Raw genomic sequence first — 19,158 nt, forward strand, 5'->3', positions numbered from 1 at the left:
GAAATCTCTGGGGTTCTCAGAGTGTCTTTTGTAGGCTACTGAGATGACTGATAGCTGGGGGCTCTTAGGGTAGCTACCAGATGGGGGCTGGTCACCAGAAAGACCAAGGCAGGATAAGGCTGGGACTTTCAACCCCATCCCCCAACCTACAGGGAGGGGAGAGGGCTTGAAGCTTGACTTGATCACCAGTGGCCAACGATGTAATCAGTCATACATTACATGTAATCAGTAATGAAGCCTCCATAACAACCCAAAAGGACAGAGTCGGGAGAGCCTCTGCATTGCTGAAGATACGGAGGTTCCTGGAGGGTGGTGCACCGGGAAAGTGCATGGAAGCTCTGTGCCCCATCCCATATGCCCGACCCTACACATTTGTTCTGTCTGGCTGCTCATCCATAGCCTTTGTAATATCCTTTGTAATAAATGCACAAATGCAAATAAAGTGTTTCTCCGAGTTCTACCAAACTAATCAAAATCTGGGAACCCCAAATTACAGCTGGCTGTTAAGAAGCACAGTTTGCAACCTGGGGTTTGTTACTAACATCTGAAGTGGGGGCAGTCTTCTGGGACTGAGCCAACCTGTGGGATCTGATCCTATCTCCAGACAGACAGCATCAGAATTGGATTATGGAACAATCAGCTGGTGTTCATGGAAAATTGCTTGGAGTAGGGAAAAATACCCACACACATTCTTGTGATCAGAGGTCTGAAGTACTCTGTGTGTTGATTATGTAATAGTAGGAAAAACACTTTTGTTTCTTCTATCTCTAACAGTAGTTGCCATTTGTTAAGAAATTAGCTGGATTAGGATTGAAGAGGCCAACACTTGGAATACTTGGTTGAGAAGAGATTTCAGGCAGAGGACCGAACGACGACTGTCTCTCATTGTCCACCCCTTTGACTAACCAACCTTTTAATATATTCATATACACTCATGCACCACCATATAGCAATGTTTCTAATCAATGATGGGCCACATATATGACAGTGGTCCCATAAGATTATAATGGAGCTGAAAAAATCCTATCACCTGGTGACATGGTAGCCATCATAAGGTCTTAGCACAATGTGTTTGTGGTGATGCTGGTGAACTCAAACCTACTGCACTACCAGTCATATAAAAGTAAGGCACATACAATTATGTACAGCACATAATACTTGAAAATGATAATGAATGACTATGTTACTGGCTTACGTGTTTACGAAATTATACCTTTTATCATTATTTTAGAGTATACTCCTATTTACCAAAAAAAAAAAGTTAAGGTATTCTGAAAGAAGGTGTTGTTATCATAGATGACAGCTCCAGGTGTTCTTGCCCCTGAAGAGCTTCCAGTGGGACAACATGTCTCCACATGATATTGATGTGATGTCAATATCACAGTGATATTGATTATCCTGACCCTGCATAGGCCTAGGCAATGTGTGTATGTCTTCATGTTTAACAAAAAAGTTGTAAAAGTAACAAATATATTCAACATTTTTAAAATAGAAGAAAAGCTTATAGACTGAGGATATAAAGAAAATATTTTTGTACAGCTGTACAGTGTGTTTATTTATTTATTTATTTTTGAGACAAGTTCTCACTCCATTGGCCAGGCTAGAGTGCAGCGGCATGATCATGGCCCACCGCCACTTGGACCTTCTGGGCTCAAGCAATCCTCCCACCTCAGTCTCCCAAGTAGTTGGGGCCACAGGAGTGCACCACCATATCTGGCCAATTTTTTAATTTTTTGTAGAGACAGGGTCTCCCTATGCTACCCAAGCTGGTCTTGAACTTCTGGGCTCAAGTGATCTTCTCACCTTAGACTCCCAAAGTCCTGGGATTACAGGTGTGAGCCACTGCACTTGGTCAATGTGTTTATGTTTTAAGCTAAGTGTTATTACAAAAGAGTCAACAGGTTTTTTTAAATTTAGATGTTTATAAAGTTAAAAAAAGTTAACAGTAAGCTAAGGTTAATTTGTTATTGAAGAAAAATTTTTAAATAAATATACTGCAGCTTAAGTGTACAGTGTTTATAGTCTAAGGTGGTAAAGTGATGTCCTAGGCCTTCACATTCTCTCACCACTCACTCACTGACTCACCCAGGGCAACTTCCAGTCCTGCAAGCTCCATTCATGGTTAAGTGCCCTATACAAGTGTACCATCTTTTATCCTTTTTTTTTTTCTGTTTTAGACCAAGTCTCACTCTGTCACCCAAGCTGGAGTGCAGTGGTGCAATCTCGGCTCACTGCAACTCCCCCTCCCAGGTTCAAGCAATTCTCCTGCTTCAGCCTCTTGAGTAGCTGGATTACAGGCACCCATCACCACACCCAGCCAATTTTTGTATTTTAGTAGAGACGAGTTTTTGCCATGTTGGCCAAACTGGTCTTGAACTCTTGACCTCAAGTGATCCGCCAGCCTTGGCCTCCCAAAGTGTGGGATTACAGGCATGTGCCACCGCGCTTGGCCCCATTTTTTATCTTTTATACCATGTTTTTACTGTACCTTTTCTGTTTAAATATGTTTAGATGCAGAAATACTAATAATTGTGTTCCAGTTGCCGACTATATTCGGTACAGTAACATGCCGTACAGGTTAGTAGCATGAGAGCAATAAGCTGTACCATCTAGCCTATGTGTGCTGTAGGCTATGCCATCTAGGTTTGTGTAAGTACACACTGATTTTCGTGCAATGACAAAATCACCTAATGATGCGTTTCTCAGAACTTATCCCTGTCGTTAAGCATTACTGTAGTACACATTCATCCTATCTCCATGAAGATGACTCCAAAGTCTCATCAAATTATAACAACAGCTATAATTTGCTCAGTTTCTGTAGTAAATGGAAACCTTAGTTCTGTAGAAAATGGAAAAATGGAAAGCTCAGTTTCTGTAGTAAATGGAAACCTTAGTTCTGTCCATCCCAATATAATAAAGAGGGATGAGTTGGGGCAGCCATGGCATTCCCTTAGAAAGCAGAGCTTTAGGGAAGAAGAGAGAAATGGCTTAGTAAATTCACATGATTTTAGCAGAGCAAAGAGAGATAAGAAAGAGGGGAGAGGGCAGAGGAAAGATGAGAGTTGGAGCAGAATGTGCTGAGGAGGGCCATTTAGGAGCCAGGGAGGTCTTCAGGAGGAGCCTGGAATTACTTGACTCATCTGCAGGCAAAATTGGAGAAGAGGGGATATTTGTGTTTGTGAAAATGTACTCTGATATCTCAACTCAGCGGAGTGACTGCTTATTCTGAGTTTTATGTTCTTGGCCCTTTTCTCCCTGTGCAAACAAGAATGTCCTTTACTTTAAATCCTAAGTCCCTATGAAAGTGTAGGGACTTTCCAGACACTGCTGGCTCTCTGTCCAACCACCTTTATTAGCAAACTCTTATTTTTGTTTGGGTGCTCAGCCCTCCTCTTTGGGACTCAGGAGTAAATCTTCATTAGCCTCATGCGATCACAGTGGTCCCATTCCTCTTGACAGTAGCAGGTTAAGGTGTGCATGTTACTCAGTTCTGGCTAAATGAGATGGGGGAAGACATCTGCTGAGGGGGCTTCTAGGAAAATCTTTCCTTTGGTAGGAAGAAGCAGCCCCTCTTTGTCTGCTCCATTTTGTAGTGTCTGAAAATAGCACCTTGAACAGAAGCAACCATCTTTTGATCATGAGGAGGCTAGCCAGGGACAAGGTTGAGGCTAGCCAAGGGTCAACCTGTGAGGAAGACAGCAGAAAGGAAGAAAGAATCTGGGCTTAAGACATAATTTAGCCACTGAGCTGACCACACCTGCATCTGCCCTATCCAGTAACTTCTTGTTATGGGAAAGAATGCATCTCATCATGTTTAAGCCCTTTGAGTGGGTTTCCTGTTCAACGGTACCTAGGATTTGTTTTTTGGGTTTGTTTGTTTTGTTGTTGTTGTTGTTGTTTTTGAGATGGAGTTGCCCAGGCTGGAGTGCAATGGCATGATCTCGGCTCATTGCAACCTCTGCCTCCCGGGTTCAAGCAATTCTCCTGTCTCAGCCTCCCGCGTAGCTGGATTACAGGCATGCGCCACCATGCCCAGCTTATTTTGTATTCTTAGTAGAGACAGTGTTTCCCCACGTTGGTCAGGGTGGTCTCAAAGTCCTGACCCCTGGTGATCCACCCACCTTGGCCTCCCAAAGTGCTGGGATTACGGGTATGAACCACTGCGCCCAACCAGTACCTGGGATTTGTTTTAATCGGATATGATAAGATATGCAGACACGGAAATGACTATCATGAAGGAAAAAGTCTTAATTGTAGTCACAGTGCCCTAGAAAGAAGAGGCAGAGCATGCCATGTGGGGCCACAAGGTAAACACTTAGGTATGATGAGCTGTCAGAGAGTGGGAGGGACTGAAAGTGGGAGGCTTTGCTGTGGTTTTCATGGGAAGGAATGAGCCAGGCAAGGTAAGCAGGCTAAGCAGGTTTAGGATTCGCTAGTTTGAATAATTTCAGCAAACCCAAGGCATAAGAGCAGACCCTAGTCATGTGTTACCAGGCCCTGGAGTGATTAGGGCAGGGTGCTAGTGGCCCAGAGTATAAGAGCCCACTAAAAGGAGGAGGTTGCACATATGGGCTCTGGAGTAGTTGGCTTGTATATCAAAAGCAAACTCAAAGATGGGTGATTTACTATGTCTAGCTATTAACTAACCCTGGAAGGGGCAATTCCTTCAGGGTCAGTAAGGCCCCAGATATCAGAGCATCAAGAATACAGAAAATAACATAGTTAATCGTTATTTCAACTGACACAGTTGTTTTCATAAGTTTTTGAGTTTTAAAATGAACGTGAAACCATTAGGAAAAATATGTGTTGCCAAAACCTCGTTTCTACAAAAAATATAAAAATTAACCAGGTGTGTACCTGTAGTCCCAGCTACTCAGGAGGCTGAGGTAGGAGGACTGCTTGGGCCCAGGAGGTTGAGGCTACAGTGAGCCGTGATAGCACCACCGCACTCCACCCTGGGCAACAGAGCAAGACCTTGTCTCAAAAAACAAAAAAATGAGATTTATTGTAGTATCTCAGGAATACTCAAGAAAATAGAAGAGATTATTTTGTTTTGGTCAAAGGTATCTGTTAATACTTCCTCCAATGATTCCACATAGACAGTTATACATTCTGTCTCAGCTAAAAGATTTGAAAAATCAAAAGAGAGAAAACCAAACTTCCAGTGGTTTAACTAAATATCATATTATGTTCTTATACATCAAATACCCCAGAGGTAGGAAAGGTTTGTGCAGCAGCTCCGCAATGATATCAGGGTATTCACAGCCTTATCTTTCTTCTTGGTCATCCCTAAAATGTGACTTTTAGCCTCATTCTTGTTGCTTCATGGTCACAAAAGGCTGCCTCCTCACCCAATAGTGTTTGCATTCCAGGCCATATGAGGTGAAAGTTGCCTGGAACACATCCAGCAACTTCTACTTATAACTCTTTTGCCAGACCTGTTTCACATGGCTACCTGTCACTCCAAGGGAGGCTGGAGAACGTATATTTTTAGCTGGACCTGCCATTTCAAACACTTAGAATTCCGATATTAGTAATGAAGGAGGCAATGGATATTGGACAAGCAATAATTGCTGTCTGCCATGGTTCTCCCTATTGGCTACCCAATGTTTTTATAAATTCCTAGAACATATTTATCCCCACCCCATGAAGACTATTCCAAAGTCTCAAATTAGAGCAACACACTCAAAGTCTGGTTTCTATAGTAAATGAACACCTTCCTCTGTCCCGTCCCAATGCAGAATATATAGTGGCCTAATCTTTCATGTATTCAAACTAAGACCCTTGTGTCTGATGAATATTAACAAGGTGTTGCCTTCTTTTAGGCAAAACCCACATTCCTGTATTTCCTGGTGCATAAAGGAAAGCATATTTTCACCACAGTGCTCTCTTTTCAAACTTTCAAAAACTTCCTTGGAAATAGAGCAGTTAGTCCAATGCTTTTCTTCTTCTAAGTCAACCAAAAAATAAAATGTTTCCAATGAAGAATGAGTTCTAGGGGTAATTTAGAGGGGAAGAATCTCATGCAAAGAATCTCATGCTCTCTATAAGTAGTTTTGGTTAATGAAGTAATGAGTAGTTAGAATTTTCCAGCAATTATAAATAGAGTGGGTTATTTGGAACTCCAGAAAGAACTCTGCTCCATAGACTAACTTAATAAAACCTACATATATATAAATATGCAGATTTATATATAACATATTATATTTGTATATTTTATATATAATTTATAATATAAATATATAGACGTATTTTTATATGTACACTCACACATATCATGACAACACTAGCTATCACGTAGGTAAGATCATTACAAATGTGATGAGCACAGATTGGATTTGTTATTCAAAAATAGGATTTTACATGTAACTATAATGGTTGATAAAACATTACTAGTATTGTGAAATCATGTTTTTCCCCAGTGTCAAGTTTAACTCCTCATTCCCTAGTACTGGTCTCAGCTGCTTTAGGACACAGAGTCGAATGATAATAATCATAAAAACAATAATAGAAGCTAACACTTACTAAACACTTAAGATAGGTTAGGCAATGTTCTAAGCCTTTACGTGTATTCACTAATTTAATCCTAATAACAATCCCAAGAGAGTGGGGTGCTATTTTTACTTTTTGCTGTGTCATAGACAAGTCTTGATAAACTTAACTTGGCTCAGAAAACTTGGCAAACTTAACAGGGCTCAGTGCTCCCGTGTGAAAGATCTGCTTTTTGGGAAGGAGATGAGTCAAAGGAAGCTGTAGAAGTTGAAGAGGTTTGCAGATAGGTAGGAACAGGCAGAATAATTATGACTGATGGAGAAGATCCACATGTCCCCTCCATCCCCCAGGCCTTCAGTTTGTTACTTCTAATGTACATATCCCAGTGGTAAATATCAATAACACTTTTCATTTTATTTTATTTTTTTGAGATGGAGTCTTGCTCTGTTGCCCAGGCTAGAATACAGTGGCACAGTCTTGGCTCACTGCAACCTCCTCCTCCTGGGTTCAAGAAATTCTCCTGCCCCAGCACCCCCAGTAGCTGGAATTTCTGGCACACACCACCATGCCTGGCTAATTTTTGTATTTTTAGTAGAGACAGGCTTTTGCCATGTTGACCAGGCTGGTCTCAAACTCCTGACCTCAGGTGATAGGCCCACCTCGGCCTCCCAAAGTGCTGGGATTATAGGCATGAGCCACTGCACCCAGCCTCAATAATACTTTTTAAATACAAGCTAGAAGGTACGAAAATTTGAGTTGATACCTTGATTAAATAACAAGGTAGAGATTCACTGCGAGATGTGTAAAAGATGACATGGCTCTTCTTGCCTCTTCCAGGTGGTTTCTTATGAGAAAATGAGTTTACATTCAGGAATAAAAAGGATTTATTAGAAAGCATTTGGGAACTGTTAGGGATTACACTTGCAAATAAGATACTTCTATTTAGAAATATTGAGAATTCATATTCATCTAATACCCAGGTACATCTGGAAGTGGATTACATATAAGCATTTATATTTGCATAATAATATTTGTAGAAATAATTTCTACTCTATGCTTTGTTCTTCAGAGGAGAAGTAAATATCTGAAAGGAGAGAAAAACTAAACCCAAAGACAATAGAAAGAATTCAATTGACCTAAAATGTTCATACACTGGCCCGTGCATTGTACAGTGCTGAAAATGACATAGTAGGAACAGAAAAGATACTACCTTTGCACACTAATGAATCACCAAAACTTGGCTATTAATAAAGGGGTGTTAAAAGATCACACGTTCTCACTTATTTGTGGGAGCTAAAAATTAAAGCAATTGAACTCATAGAGATAGAGAGTAGAAAGAAGGTTGCTAGGGGTTGGGAAGGGTAGTGGGGTGGGGGAGAGAGGTGGGTATGGTTAACAGATACAAAAAAAATTGTTAGAAAGAATGAATAAGACCTATTATTTGCTAGCACAACAGAATGACTATAGTAAAAAATATCATATAATTGCAAACTGAAAAATAACAGAGCATATCAGATTGTTTGAAACAAAAAGGATAAATGCTTAAAGGGATAGACACCCCATTTACCCTGATGTGATTATTATGCATTGCATGCCTGTATCAAAATAGCTCATATCTCATATTAATATCTCTCAAATATCTCATAATATCTCAAAATAATCCACAAATATATACAGCTACTATGTACCCACAAAAATTAAAAATAAAAACAAAAATGAAATGTAAAAGTAAATAAAATAAAGGGGTACCAAATCTGGGAAAATATACTGGCAGGAATTTCCAGGTCCCGTTTGAAGGAAGAGATGGGAAAAGAGAGTCTCAAAATGACAACATAAAGTCTGAAAAAAATTTTGGACAGAGAACTAAGATTGTCCAGAGGACAGAGGAGCATGTGGCAGTGTGACCCTAATGCTCCTACACTCAGGCTGTGGCTATGAATGAGGTCATAGTACTAAAAATAATTCAGACTTTATAGTTTATCTCCACTATTTGGCTAATCCAGCTCTCCACCTCCCACGCTTACTCCCGGGAGTCCCCTGGGTGCCACACATTTGCTCACGAAGAACCCCTCATATGTGCCCAGCCCCACCCTCCTCGCTGATGTCCATGGTCCACGTTGCCTCCTGGGGCTGGCATGCCATTTCTGCCACTACAAGTGCCCTCTGGATGGGGATGCAGATTTCATGACTAGGGCACTGATGTCTTATAGATAACTTTTATAGATAGTTTTTAACTATTATAGTTCAAAATACTGACTGTTCCAGGGCTGTGCCACATTATTCACAAAAATGGGAGGCTGGCAACTGGGTGATACTCTGGCTTTTTGGCAACAAAGCAGATCTACCCATCTCTCAGGGTGTCTTGTAAAAACAGTTCTAATCAGCTTCTACCTGTAGCCCCTCCTGCCCCTCCCACCCCCGACCCTGACGCTGCCAACACTCTAAGACCTAATTTTTAGGGCCACCCTCTATCTTTGAGAAGCAAATAAAGGTGTATTTAGAAGTCCCCTCAGTTCTTTGCCATCCCCTCCTCTCCCTCTTAAAGCTGTCTCTATCAGTAGTTGAAAATCTATCCAATTCCCAGTGCAATAATCCCATCTCCTCACCTATCACTATCTCATGGCCCAAGGACAATAACCAGGGATATCTCATTACAACACCCTTGCCACTGCACCAACATCCTCATCACTACTGAGTAATTTCAGGGCTATTACAAAATAAAGTGAAAATAATGTCTAAACTTGTTATCTGGGTGTTATGCCAAGTTTGAGATCTCCATCAAGCCAACAGCCTCTATTCATAAAAGTGTTTTCACTGGAAATGCATGGGCTGGCCTTCAGTTGTGTTTATGGTATTTAAACTTACACCTCCTGACCATGTCTGATTGGACAAGGGGTGAAAACATGAGTTTAAGGAAATCAATCCACAGGCTAACCATATCAGTTGGGATCCTGGCAAGAAATAGAAGGCATTTACAAACTTATAATGAGATGAATTTAATAATGTGCAGGCAGACATCAAGAAAACGAGTAAATTTGTACAGTAATCTCAGGCTAGCAAGGGCTGGGAGCTGTTACCACCCCTTGATCTAAAGTGTAAGAGGAGGAAGAAGCTGCTTGAACTCAAAGAGAGTAGTTTCATAGAAAGGGCTACCTGACAGAAAGAACTACTTTTGGTGGAGTGAGGTGGCCAATTCGTGGTAGGCCAGCAGAGAATGAGCTGAGAGAATATATAATGCAACCTCATTCTCCTCCACCCTCTCATCCCCTGCCAGTGCCTCTCATTGGCTAGGCCCAACCGAAGGACAGAGTGCAAAGAAGCCATCAGCATAGCCCATACAGGCCAACTTGGTGAAGCACAGAGCAGGACGGAGCATGGCCTGGGGAAGGAAAGTGGATCTGGAGGGATAAACTGTAATGTCCATCAGAGCCTACCTCTTCCACCATTCAGCCTTCATGCTTGAGCTTTCTCCAGTGAAAAATTCCTCTCTCCAACAGGACAGATGCACAAAATTCCCTCAGCAATTCTGTTATGTGAGATATATAATATGATAAAGTTATTTAACAGCAGTGATCTTCAAAGAAGGTAGCAGAAGAAAATGAGAAAGTAATTAGCATAAAATGTAGCTGCTGCAGTCCTTGTTTCAATAACTGGTCATGAGGCCCAAGTTGTTATTCATAGTTTCCTTACTCCATGTACATTCTATGTTTCTCTTACTCTTTACCAACATGTCATCTGGTTAGAGTTCTTTACATTGTGAGGTGATCCCAACCATCATTACTATAGGATCTGAATCGTTGGTAGTCTTGTCTATACTGGGTTGCTCCAATTTTCCATTGACCAGGACCGAAGTACTAAAAGGCTCTCCAATATACCTACTGCGTTCTGGACATAGTGTTTCTTGCCCACACTGCATAGCAGCAACCCGGTTTCCCTTTAGGAAATCAATACTGGTGATCCTAGAAAGTACAGTGACCCCTAGCTATTATTTCTCTGGCATGTGAAGCCCTAAATGATCAGTGAGTAATTTCAGCACCCAATCTAATGGAAACATTACTTTGTTCCCTGGTGGAAGCATTCTTCCATTGGCTAATAATAGGATCTCCAAACCCACTGAAACTAAGATTATAGAGGTGAGATGCTAAAAGAATTTATCACCATCAGACCTACACTATAAGAAATATTAGAGGAAGTACCTAGGGAAGAAGAAAAATAATACCAGATGGAAATATGGATCTACACAAAGGAATGTATAACACCAGAAATGGCAAGTATATGCATAAATATGAGTTTTAAAACATATTTAATCTCTTAAAAAGGTATTTTTAGGCCAGGCGTATGGGCGCATACCAGTGATCCCAACACTTTGGGAGTCTAAGGTGGCCAGACTTGAGGCCAGGAGTTTGAGACCAGCCTGGCCAACATGGCAAAACCCCATCTCTATCAAAATATTAGCCTGATGTTGTGGCACATGCCTGTAATCCCAGCTACTCAGGTCGCTGAAACATGAGAATCATTTGAACCCAAAAGGCAGAGGTTGCAGTGAGCCGAGATTGTACACTGCGCTCTGGCCTGGACAACAGAGCGAGGCTTTGTCTCAAAAAAAGAAAAGGCATTTTTTAAGCAAAAATAATAATGTTATATGAAATGCATGACAATAATAGTACAAAGGCCAGAGGCAAGAAATTGAAATAACTGCAGTAAGGTTATTTTGCTACGAATGGAGTGATATAATATTGCTTGAATGTAGACTATGATAATTTTAAAATGTAAAACATAAGTCCTAAAACAACCACTAAAACACAAACACAAAATCTTATACCTATTAAGCAACAAAGGAGCTAAATTAAAATAATAAAGGAAGGCTGAAAAAATCCAAAAGAAAACAGAAAATAGAGATAAAAAGGATAAAATAGAATAATTTTTAAAACATAAAATAAACCCAAAAGAAGGCAGAAAATGAGGAACAGAACAGATTGGGACAAAAATAAAGCAATTAGAAATTTGATATGGTCCATCCATAATAATCATATTAAATATAAATGGTCTAAACACCCCACTTAAAAGGCAAAAATGTTCAGTTTGTATTAAAAAGCGAGACCACCATGTCTATCTTAACATCATGTGAAAGGAGAATTCAGAGTAAAGAATATTATTGGGGATAAAGAGGGTCATTTCATAATGATAGAGGTCAATTAATCAAGAAGATATAACATTTATGCACATAACAACAGAATTTCGAAATACATGATGCAAAAGTTTGATACAATTCCAAGGAGAAAGAGAAAAATCAACAATTACAATCAGAGATATCAACCACTGTCAGTAATTAACAGAAAAAGTAGACAGAAAGTCAGCAAAGACAGAGAAGACTTGAACAACACTATCAGCCAACTTGGCCCAACTAGCATTTATGGAACATGCCTCTTCATAATAGCCAAATATACACTATTTTAAAGAGCACATGGAATATTTACCAAGATGGACCATATTCTGGGTCATAAAACAAGTCACAATAAATTTAAAAGTATTCGAATCACCCAAAGTATATTTTATAGCAGTGAAATTAAATTAGAAATAAATAACAAGAAGATATCTGGAAAAACCCCAAATACTTAGAAACTAAATCACATGCTTTTAAATAACTAAATAACTCATGGGTCAGAGAGGAAATCAAAAGGAAAATCAGGAAGTATTTTGAACTTCTGCTTATTATAAAACAGAGTTAGCAAAATGAAAAGCAAGTTACAAAATGGATGTCGATAAGACATATATCTGATAAAGGACTACAATCCAGAACATAAAAATAATTCCTTTAAATCAATAATAAAAAGACAAACAACCCAATTAAAAATAGGCAAGAGACTTCAATGAGGAACTAACCAAAGGAGTTATCTGTATGACTAATAAACACATGAAAAGATGTGGTACATCATTAAGCATTAGCAAAAAGCAAACTAAAAGTAAGCAAAATGCCACCAAATACCCATTAGAATGGCTAAAAGTAAAAAAGACTAACAATATGAAGTGTTAGCAGGAGATGGAGTAACTGGAACTATTACACATTAATAATGGATGTGTATAATGGCACACCCATTTGAATAAATGGTCAGCAATTTTTAATAAAGTTAATATGACCTGGCAATATGTACATATCCAAAATAAATGAGTAGTCACCATCAAAAGTCTTATACAAGAATGTTCATAGTCACTTGATTCATATAGCCCAAACCTGAAAAGAACCCAAATGTTCATGTACAGGTGAATGAATAAACAAATTCTGGATATTCTACTGAGGAAAAAAAAAGGCAAAACTACTGGTGCATGCAACAACATGCATAAACCTTAGAAACATTATGTTGGGTCATTAAAGACAGATCCAAAGGAGTCAAATTGCATAATATCATTTATATAGAATTCAGAATAGGAAAAACTAATTTAAGTGGATGAAAGTCAGAAGAATTATTTGGTGGAGGGTGGCTTGTTAACTGGAAAGGAGCATGCATGAGGAAACTTACTGGGGTGATGAAAATATTTTATATCTTGATCTGGGAGTAGTTATATTGATGTAAATATATGTAAAAATTCATCAAGCTGTACATTTAAGATTAGTGCATTGTATTTTACATAAATTATGCATCAATTTTAAAAGAACTATAACATATGAACAGATTGCTGGGGCCCTCCCAGGATCTTGGAAGAGACTTGTGCAAGATGATCAATTCCAAAATCGAGTTCAAGGTAAAGTGATAAGATTAAAACTAAACTAGTAAACAAATTCACCAAGGTTTTGGGATACAAGATCAATATATAAAAGTCAATTCTATCACTATACAATAACAACAAACAATTTGAAAATAAAATTAAGAAAATAATTTCATGTATAGTTGCATCAAAAAGAATAAAATACTTCAGAATTCATTTAACAAAAGAAGCACAAGACTTTTATGCTGAAAACTACAAAAACATTGTTGAAAGAAATTAAAGACCTAAATAAATAGAAAGAAGACCTACGTTCATGGATAAGAATAATTAATATTGTTAGGATGGGAATGCTTCTCAAATTAATATATGGAATCAAGATAATCCCTATCAAAATCCCACTTGATTTCTTTGCAGAAATTGACAAGCTGATTCTAAAATTCCTCTGGAATTGCAAGGCACTGAAAATAGCCAAAAACAATCTTGAAAAAGAAAAACAAAGTTAACGGGCTCACATTTTCCAATTTCAAAATTGTAGCTTATTGCAAAGCTACAGTAATCGAGAGAGTCTTGTACTGGCATAATAATAGATGTGTAGATCAATGGAATAGAATTGAGAGTCCAGAAACAAACTCTTACATTTATAATCAGCTGATTTTAGATAGGGGTCCCAAGATCTTTTTCAGTGGACAAAGAATAGTCCCTTTAACAAATGGTGCTAGGGCAATTGGATATCCACATACAAAAAATCAAGTTGGACATTTTTCTCATACTGTACACAAAAATGAGCTACAAACGGACCACAGATCTAAGTGAAAGAGCTAAAAACCATAAAATTCTTAAAAGAAAATCAAAAAGCAAATCTTCATGACCTTGGGATAGGGAACATTAGTTTAGATATAATACCAAAAGCATAAGCAAAAAGAGAAAAATAGATGAATGAGATCATCAAAATTAAAAACTTTTGTGTACCTTAAAAAACACCATCAAGAAGTGAGAAAACTCACAGAATGGGAGAAAATAATTCCACATCAGTTATCTGATATGGGATGCATATCTGGAACATATTAAAAACACTTACAACTCAATAATAAAAAGACAAATAACCCAATTTAAAAGTAGGCAGCAAAGAATCTGAATAGACATTTCTCCAAAGAAGATGGACAAAAATTTGACAATCACAGGAAAAATACTCAACATTATTAGTCATTAGGGAAATATGAAAATACATTAAAACCATTGAATTGTGCACTTTGAACCAATGGATTTTGTGATATCTTAATTTTATCTCAATAAAGGTTTTGAAAAAACCCTTAGAAATAATTCCTGAAATATTTATGGATAAAGCAACACGCTTATCCATGTAATGAAATATTATCTGTCCATAAAAAGGAATGAAATTCTAGTAAATCCTACCACATGGATGAACCTTGAAAATATTACACTAAGTGAAAGAAGTCAGACACAAAAGGCCATATCTTGTATGATTCCATTTATATAAAGTGTCCAGAAGAGGCAAATCCATAGAGATAGAAAGTAGATTAGTGATTGCTTAGGGATTGGTGGAAATGTTCATGTGTTTACCATTCACTCATTAAATAATTGATGATTAAGACAATCAGTTCCTGAACAATGTTGAGGAACTGCACCTCCTCTGATAAATCCTGGTAGGCTTCCTGGAGGAGTTAGGGGACAAATAATAGACTCTGCTACAACACTGATGCTGGAAATCCTTAAAGAGGTGGGGACATTGTGTTGATGAACAACCCTGGGAAGCCTCTAGGAGGAGGAAGACTAGAATTGCTTGAGATTGCAGGAATCATAGGTTGGCTACAAAGGCAAGTTGATGCCAAGTCAAGGTAAGGAATTTCCTAGCAAGATTACCAACCAAGGGCAGAGCATCCTAAGAAAGTGGGCATAGGGCATATGGAGGCAATTATAATTCCTCCTTTTGACACAAATGTGGGCTAATATCATTTATGACACAAACATCACCAACAATCAATCATGAGTCTTGGATGAACATTCCATTTGTTCTAGTACTATATTAGTTTGGCGAGGGAGCAGGTGGAGTCCTCAGATACAGAGGAAAGAGCTGCCAATTACTGGAGGAAAAGTGAATAATCATAACTGACACTTACCAAGCACTTGGTATGTCCCAGGCACTGCACTGAGGACTACAAATGTTTTAATTCCTTTAGTCCTCACAATGACCCTATGAGGGACATATAACTAGTTTTATACAGGAATCAAACGAGCTTAAAGGGGATAAATGACTTGACCAAAGGCATGTAGCAGTGGAGCCATGATCTGCAACCAGTGTCCAACACCTGAAATTTTATTTTTAATCCCTACATTCTATGGCCTCAGGGCAACATCAAGACCAGAGGTGATTAAATATAGAGATCACCTATTCTAAAAATGCTAATTTCATATGGGAGGGGAAAGTTGAAGTGAGGGTCAATGAGGCAAAATGAGTTATGCAAAAGGGATGTGAAACATAAATGTAAGGTGGGCTTCAGCTCATTATGACCGTGGTGGGAAAGGAAATTTGGAACTGAATCTGCACTCTACATTGCAAAACAAGCATATGCTGTCAGATGAAGTAAAGGCAAAGTGCAATCTACCACGAATCACTGTAATTGGCCAAATAGAGTACATTCCATATGAATAAAGAATTTATGAATAATTAGTGCAAATGAGTAGGTAATGGTGCATGCTGCTGGACCAGTCAGGAGTTAGAAAATAAAATACAATCATCATTGCTTACATTCATATCCAATTCCAACTGCGTTGAAGCTCATTAGACTAATACTATAGTTTCAAATATAACAGTGCAAGCTTTTTGGAAGATTTAGCTTAACTTTTATGGAGCCAGAGTGAACTAGGGCAATAAAGCATTCTTTAGCATGGAACACCAAACATTTCTTGGGAGGGAAAACAGATTTCTATTGGCCACAGATTGGCAATGATTATCATGACAAAGACTCATCAAAGAACAGGTCTGCTTAGTTTGGAAGGAACAGTATGTATCATGGTGGGCTCACTGTGAACTCCCATGCTAAAATTTACCAGGCCCCAGAGCTGTTGAAGCTGCAAGTGCTTGGTAAGTGTCAGTTATGATTATTCACTTTTCCTCAAGTCATTGGCAGCTCTTTCCTCTTCTAAAACACCTGATGTTGAGCTCTGGTGCAAGATATAGTTCCAAGCCTTAGTAAGTGTTCAATATCCTTGCTGAAATATAACTAGTATGCATGAAACAGAGAACCAGAATATCAAGAATATAATTATATAAAGTACATAATTGAGTGATTAATGTGTTATGGGTTTTAGAAAAAGGAGAAATTAATGTGGACTACCATCATTAATGAAGATTTGACAAGAAAGACTGGACCTAGAAGGATTTAAACAAGTGAAGGCAAAAGTGCGTGTACCAGGTCTTATATATTTTAGTGCTTCATGTTTTCCCATTTGAAAAATAGTGGAGGTTCCACTTACTGTGTCTCACAGCTGTACATTAGCTAGTGGGGGGTAATGATCAAGATCCTTGAGATGAAGATGCTGGGATGCAGAGATATCTGAAGAAGGGGACTTATCTTGTCATCCAAATAGAAAAGGCAGCAAAAGTGGAGGAATAGGCATCAGAACTCAATCAATTGCTTCCTTTAATGTAGGCTGGATTTGCCCAATGGCAAAATATCAAATGTGTACTGTATGATGTTTTTCTAGCATTTTCCTGGCCAGAACTTCTGTGGCTCCCCTCTCACATAATTCTTATTCTTTGGCAAACCTTGAAATCTTCAACAAGATCAAAAAATTAAATAGTGCTTCCTATGTGCCAGAGACTATTTCAAGAGCTTTAGAAACATATTAATATACTTAATCCTCTCTTTAAAAATTCTACATAATAAGCGCTATTATTATCATTTTACCAATTTTTACTGGTAAGGAAACTGAAGGAAAAGAAGCAGTGATATGGACTGAATGTTTCTGTCCCCCTGTCCTGCCCCCAATGTATATGTTGAAGTCCTAATCTCTTAAAAAAAAAAAATTATTTCCCTAGGTTTTTGGGGAACAGGTGGTGTTTGGATACATGAGTAAGTTCTTTAGTGGTGATTCGTGTTTTTGGTGCACTCATAACCCAAGCAGTATACACTGCACCCAATTTGTAGTCCTTTATCCCTCACCCCCTCCCCACAATTTTCCCGATTCCCCAAAGTCCATTATATCATTCTTATGCCTTTGCATCCTCACAGCTTAGCTCCCACTTATGAATGAGAACATACGACATTTGGTTTTCCATTCCTGAGTTACTTCACTTAGAAATAACTCTCAGTCTCCAATCTCATCTAGGTTACTGCAAATGCCATTAATTCTTCCCTTTTTATGGCTGAGTAGTATTCCATTGATATGGTTTGGCTGTGTCCCCAACCAAATCTCATCTTGAATTGTACTCCCATAATTCCCATGTGTTGTGGGAGGGACCCAGTGGGAGATAATTTGAATCATGGGGGCAGTTTCTCCCATACTGTTCTTGTGGTAGTGAATAAGTCTCACGAGATCTGATGGTTTTATCAGGGGTTTCTGCTTTTGCATCTTTCTCATTTTTTCTTGCTGCCACTACGTAAGAAGTGCCTTTTGCTTCCCACCATGATTCTGAGGCCTTCCCAGCCATGTGGAACTGTAAGTCCAACTAAACCTCTTTTTCTTCCCAGTCTCAGGTGTGTCTTTATAAGCAGCATGAAAATGGACGAATACAGTAAATTGATACCAGAAGCAGGGTGCTATTGAAAAGATACCTGAACATGTGGAAGTGATTTTAGAACTGGGTAACAGGCAGAGGTTGAAACAGTTTGGAGGGCTCAGAAGAAGACAGGAAAATGTGGGGAAATTTGGAACTTCCTATAGACTTGTTGAATGGCTTTTGCCAAAAGCCTGATAGCGATATGGACAATAAGGTCCAGGCTGAGGTGGTCTCAGATGGAGATGAGGAACTTGTTGGGAACTGGAGCAAAGACGACTCTTGTTATGTTTTAGCAAAGAGACTGGCAGTATTTTTCCCCTGCCCTGGAGACTTGTGGAACTTTGAACTTGAGAGAGATGATTTACGGTATCTGGCAGAATAAATTTCTAAGCAGCAAAGCATTCAAGAGGTGAGTTGGGTACTGTTAAAGGTATTCAATTTCATAACGGAAGCAGAGCATAAAAGTTCAGAAATTTTGCATCCTGACAATGTGATTGAAAAGAAAACCCCATTTTCTTAGGAGAAATTCAAGCCAGTTGCAGAAATTTGCATAAGTAATGAGGAGCCCAATGTTAATCCTCAAGACAATGGGGGAAAATGTCTCTAGGACATGTCAGAGGTCTTTACAGCCGCCCACCCAGTCACAGGCCCAGAGGCCTAGGAGAAAATGGTTTTGTGGGCTGGGCCCAGGGTCCCTGCGCTGTGTGCAGCCTAAGGACTTGGTGCCCTGCATCCCAACTGCTCCAGACTTGGCTGAAAGGGGCCGATGCAGAGCTTTGGCCGTGGCTTCAGAGGGTGCAAGCCCTGAACCTTGGCAGCTTCCACATGGTGTTGAGCCTGTGAGTGCACAGAAGTCAAGAACTGGAGTTTGGGAACCTCCACCTAGATTTCAGAAAATGTATGGAAACAACTGGATGTCCAAGCAGAAGTTCGCTACAGGGGTGGGGCACTCATGGAGAACCTCTGCTAGGGCAGTGCAGAAGGGAAGTGTGGGTTGGAGCTCCCACACAGAGTTCATGCTGGAGCACTGGCCAGTGGAGCTGTGAGAAGAGGGCCACCGTCATCCAGACCCCAGAATGGTAGCTCCACCTACAGCTTACACCATTCACCTGGAGAAGCTGCAGATATTCAATGTCAGCCTGTGAAAGCAGCTGGGAGGGAGGCTGTACTTTGCAAAGCCACAGGGGCGGAGCTGCCTAAGACCATGGGAACCCACCTCT

Source organism: Nomascus leucogenys, chromosome 8 (assembly GCF_006542625.1).
Source record: "Nomascus leucogenys isolate Asia chromosome 8, Asia_NLE_v1, whole genome shotgun sequence".
NCBI lineage: Eukaryota > Metazoa > Chordata > Mammalia > Primates > Hylobatidae > Nomascus > Nomascus leucogenys.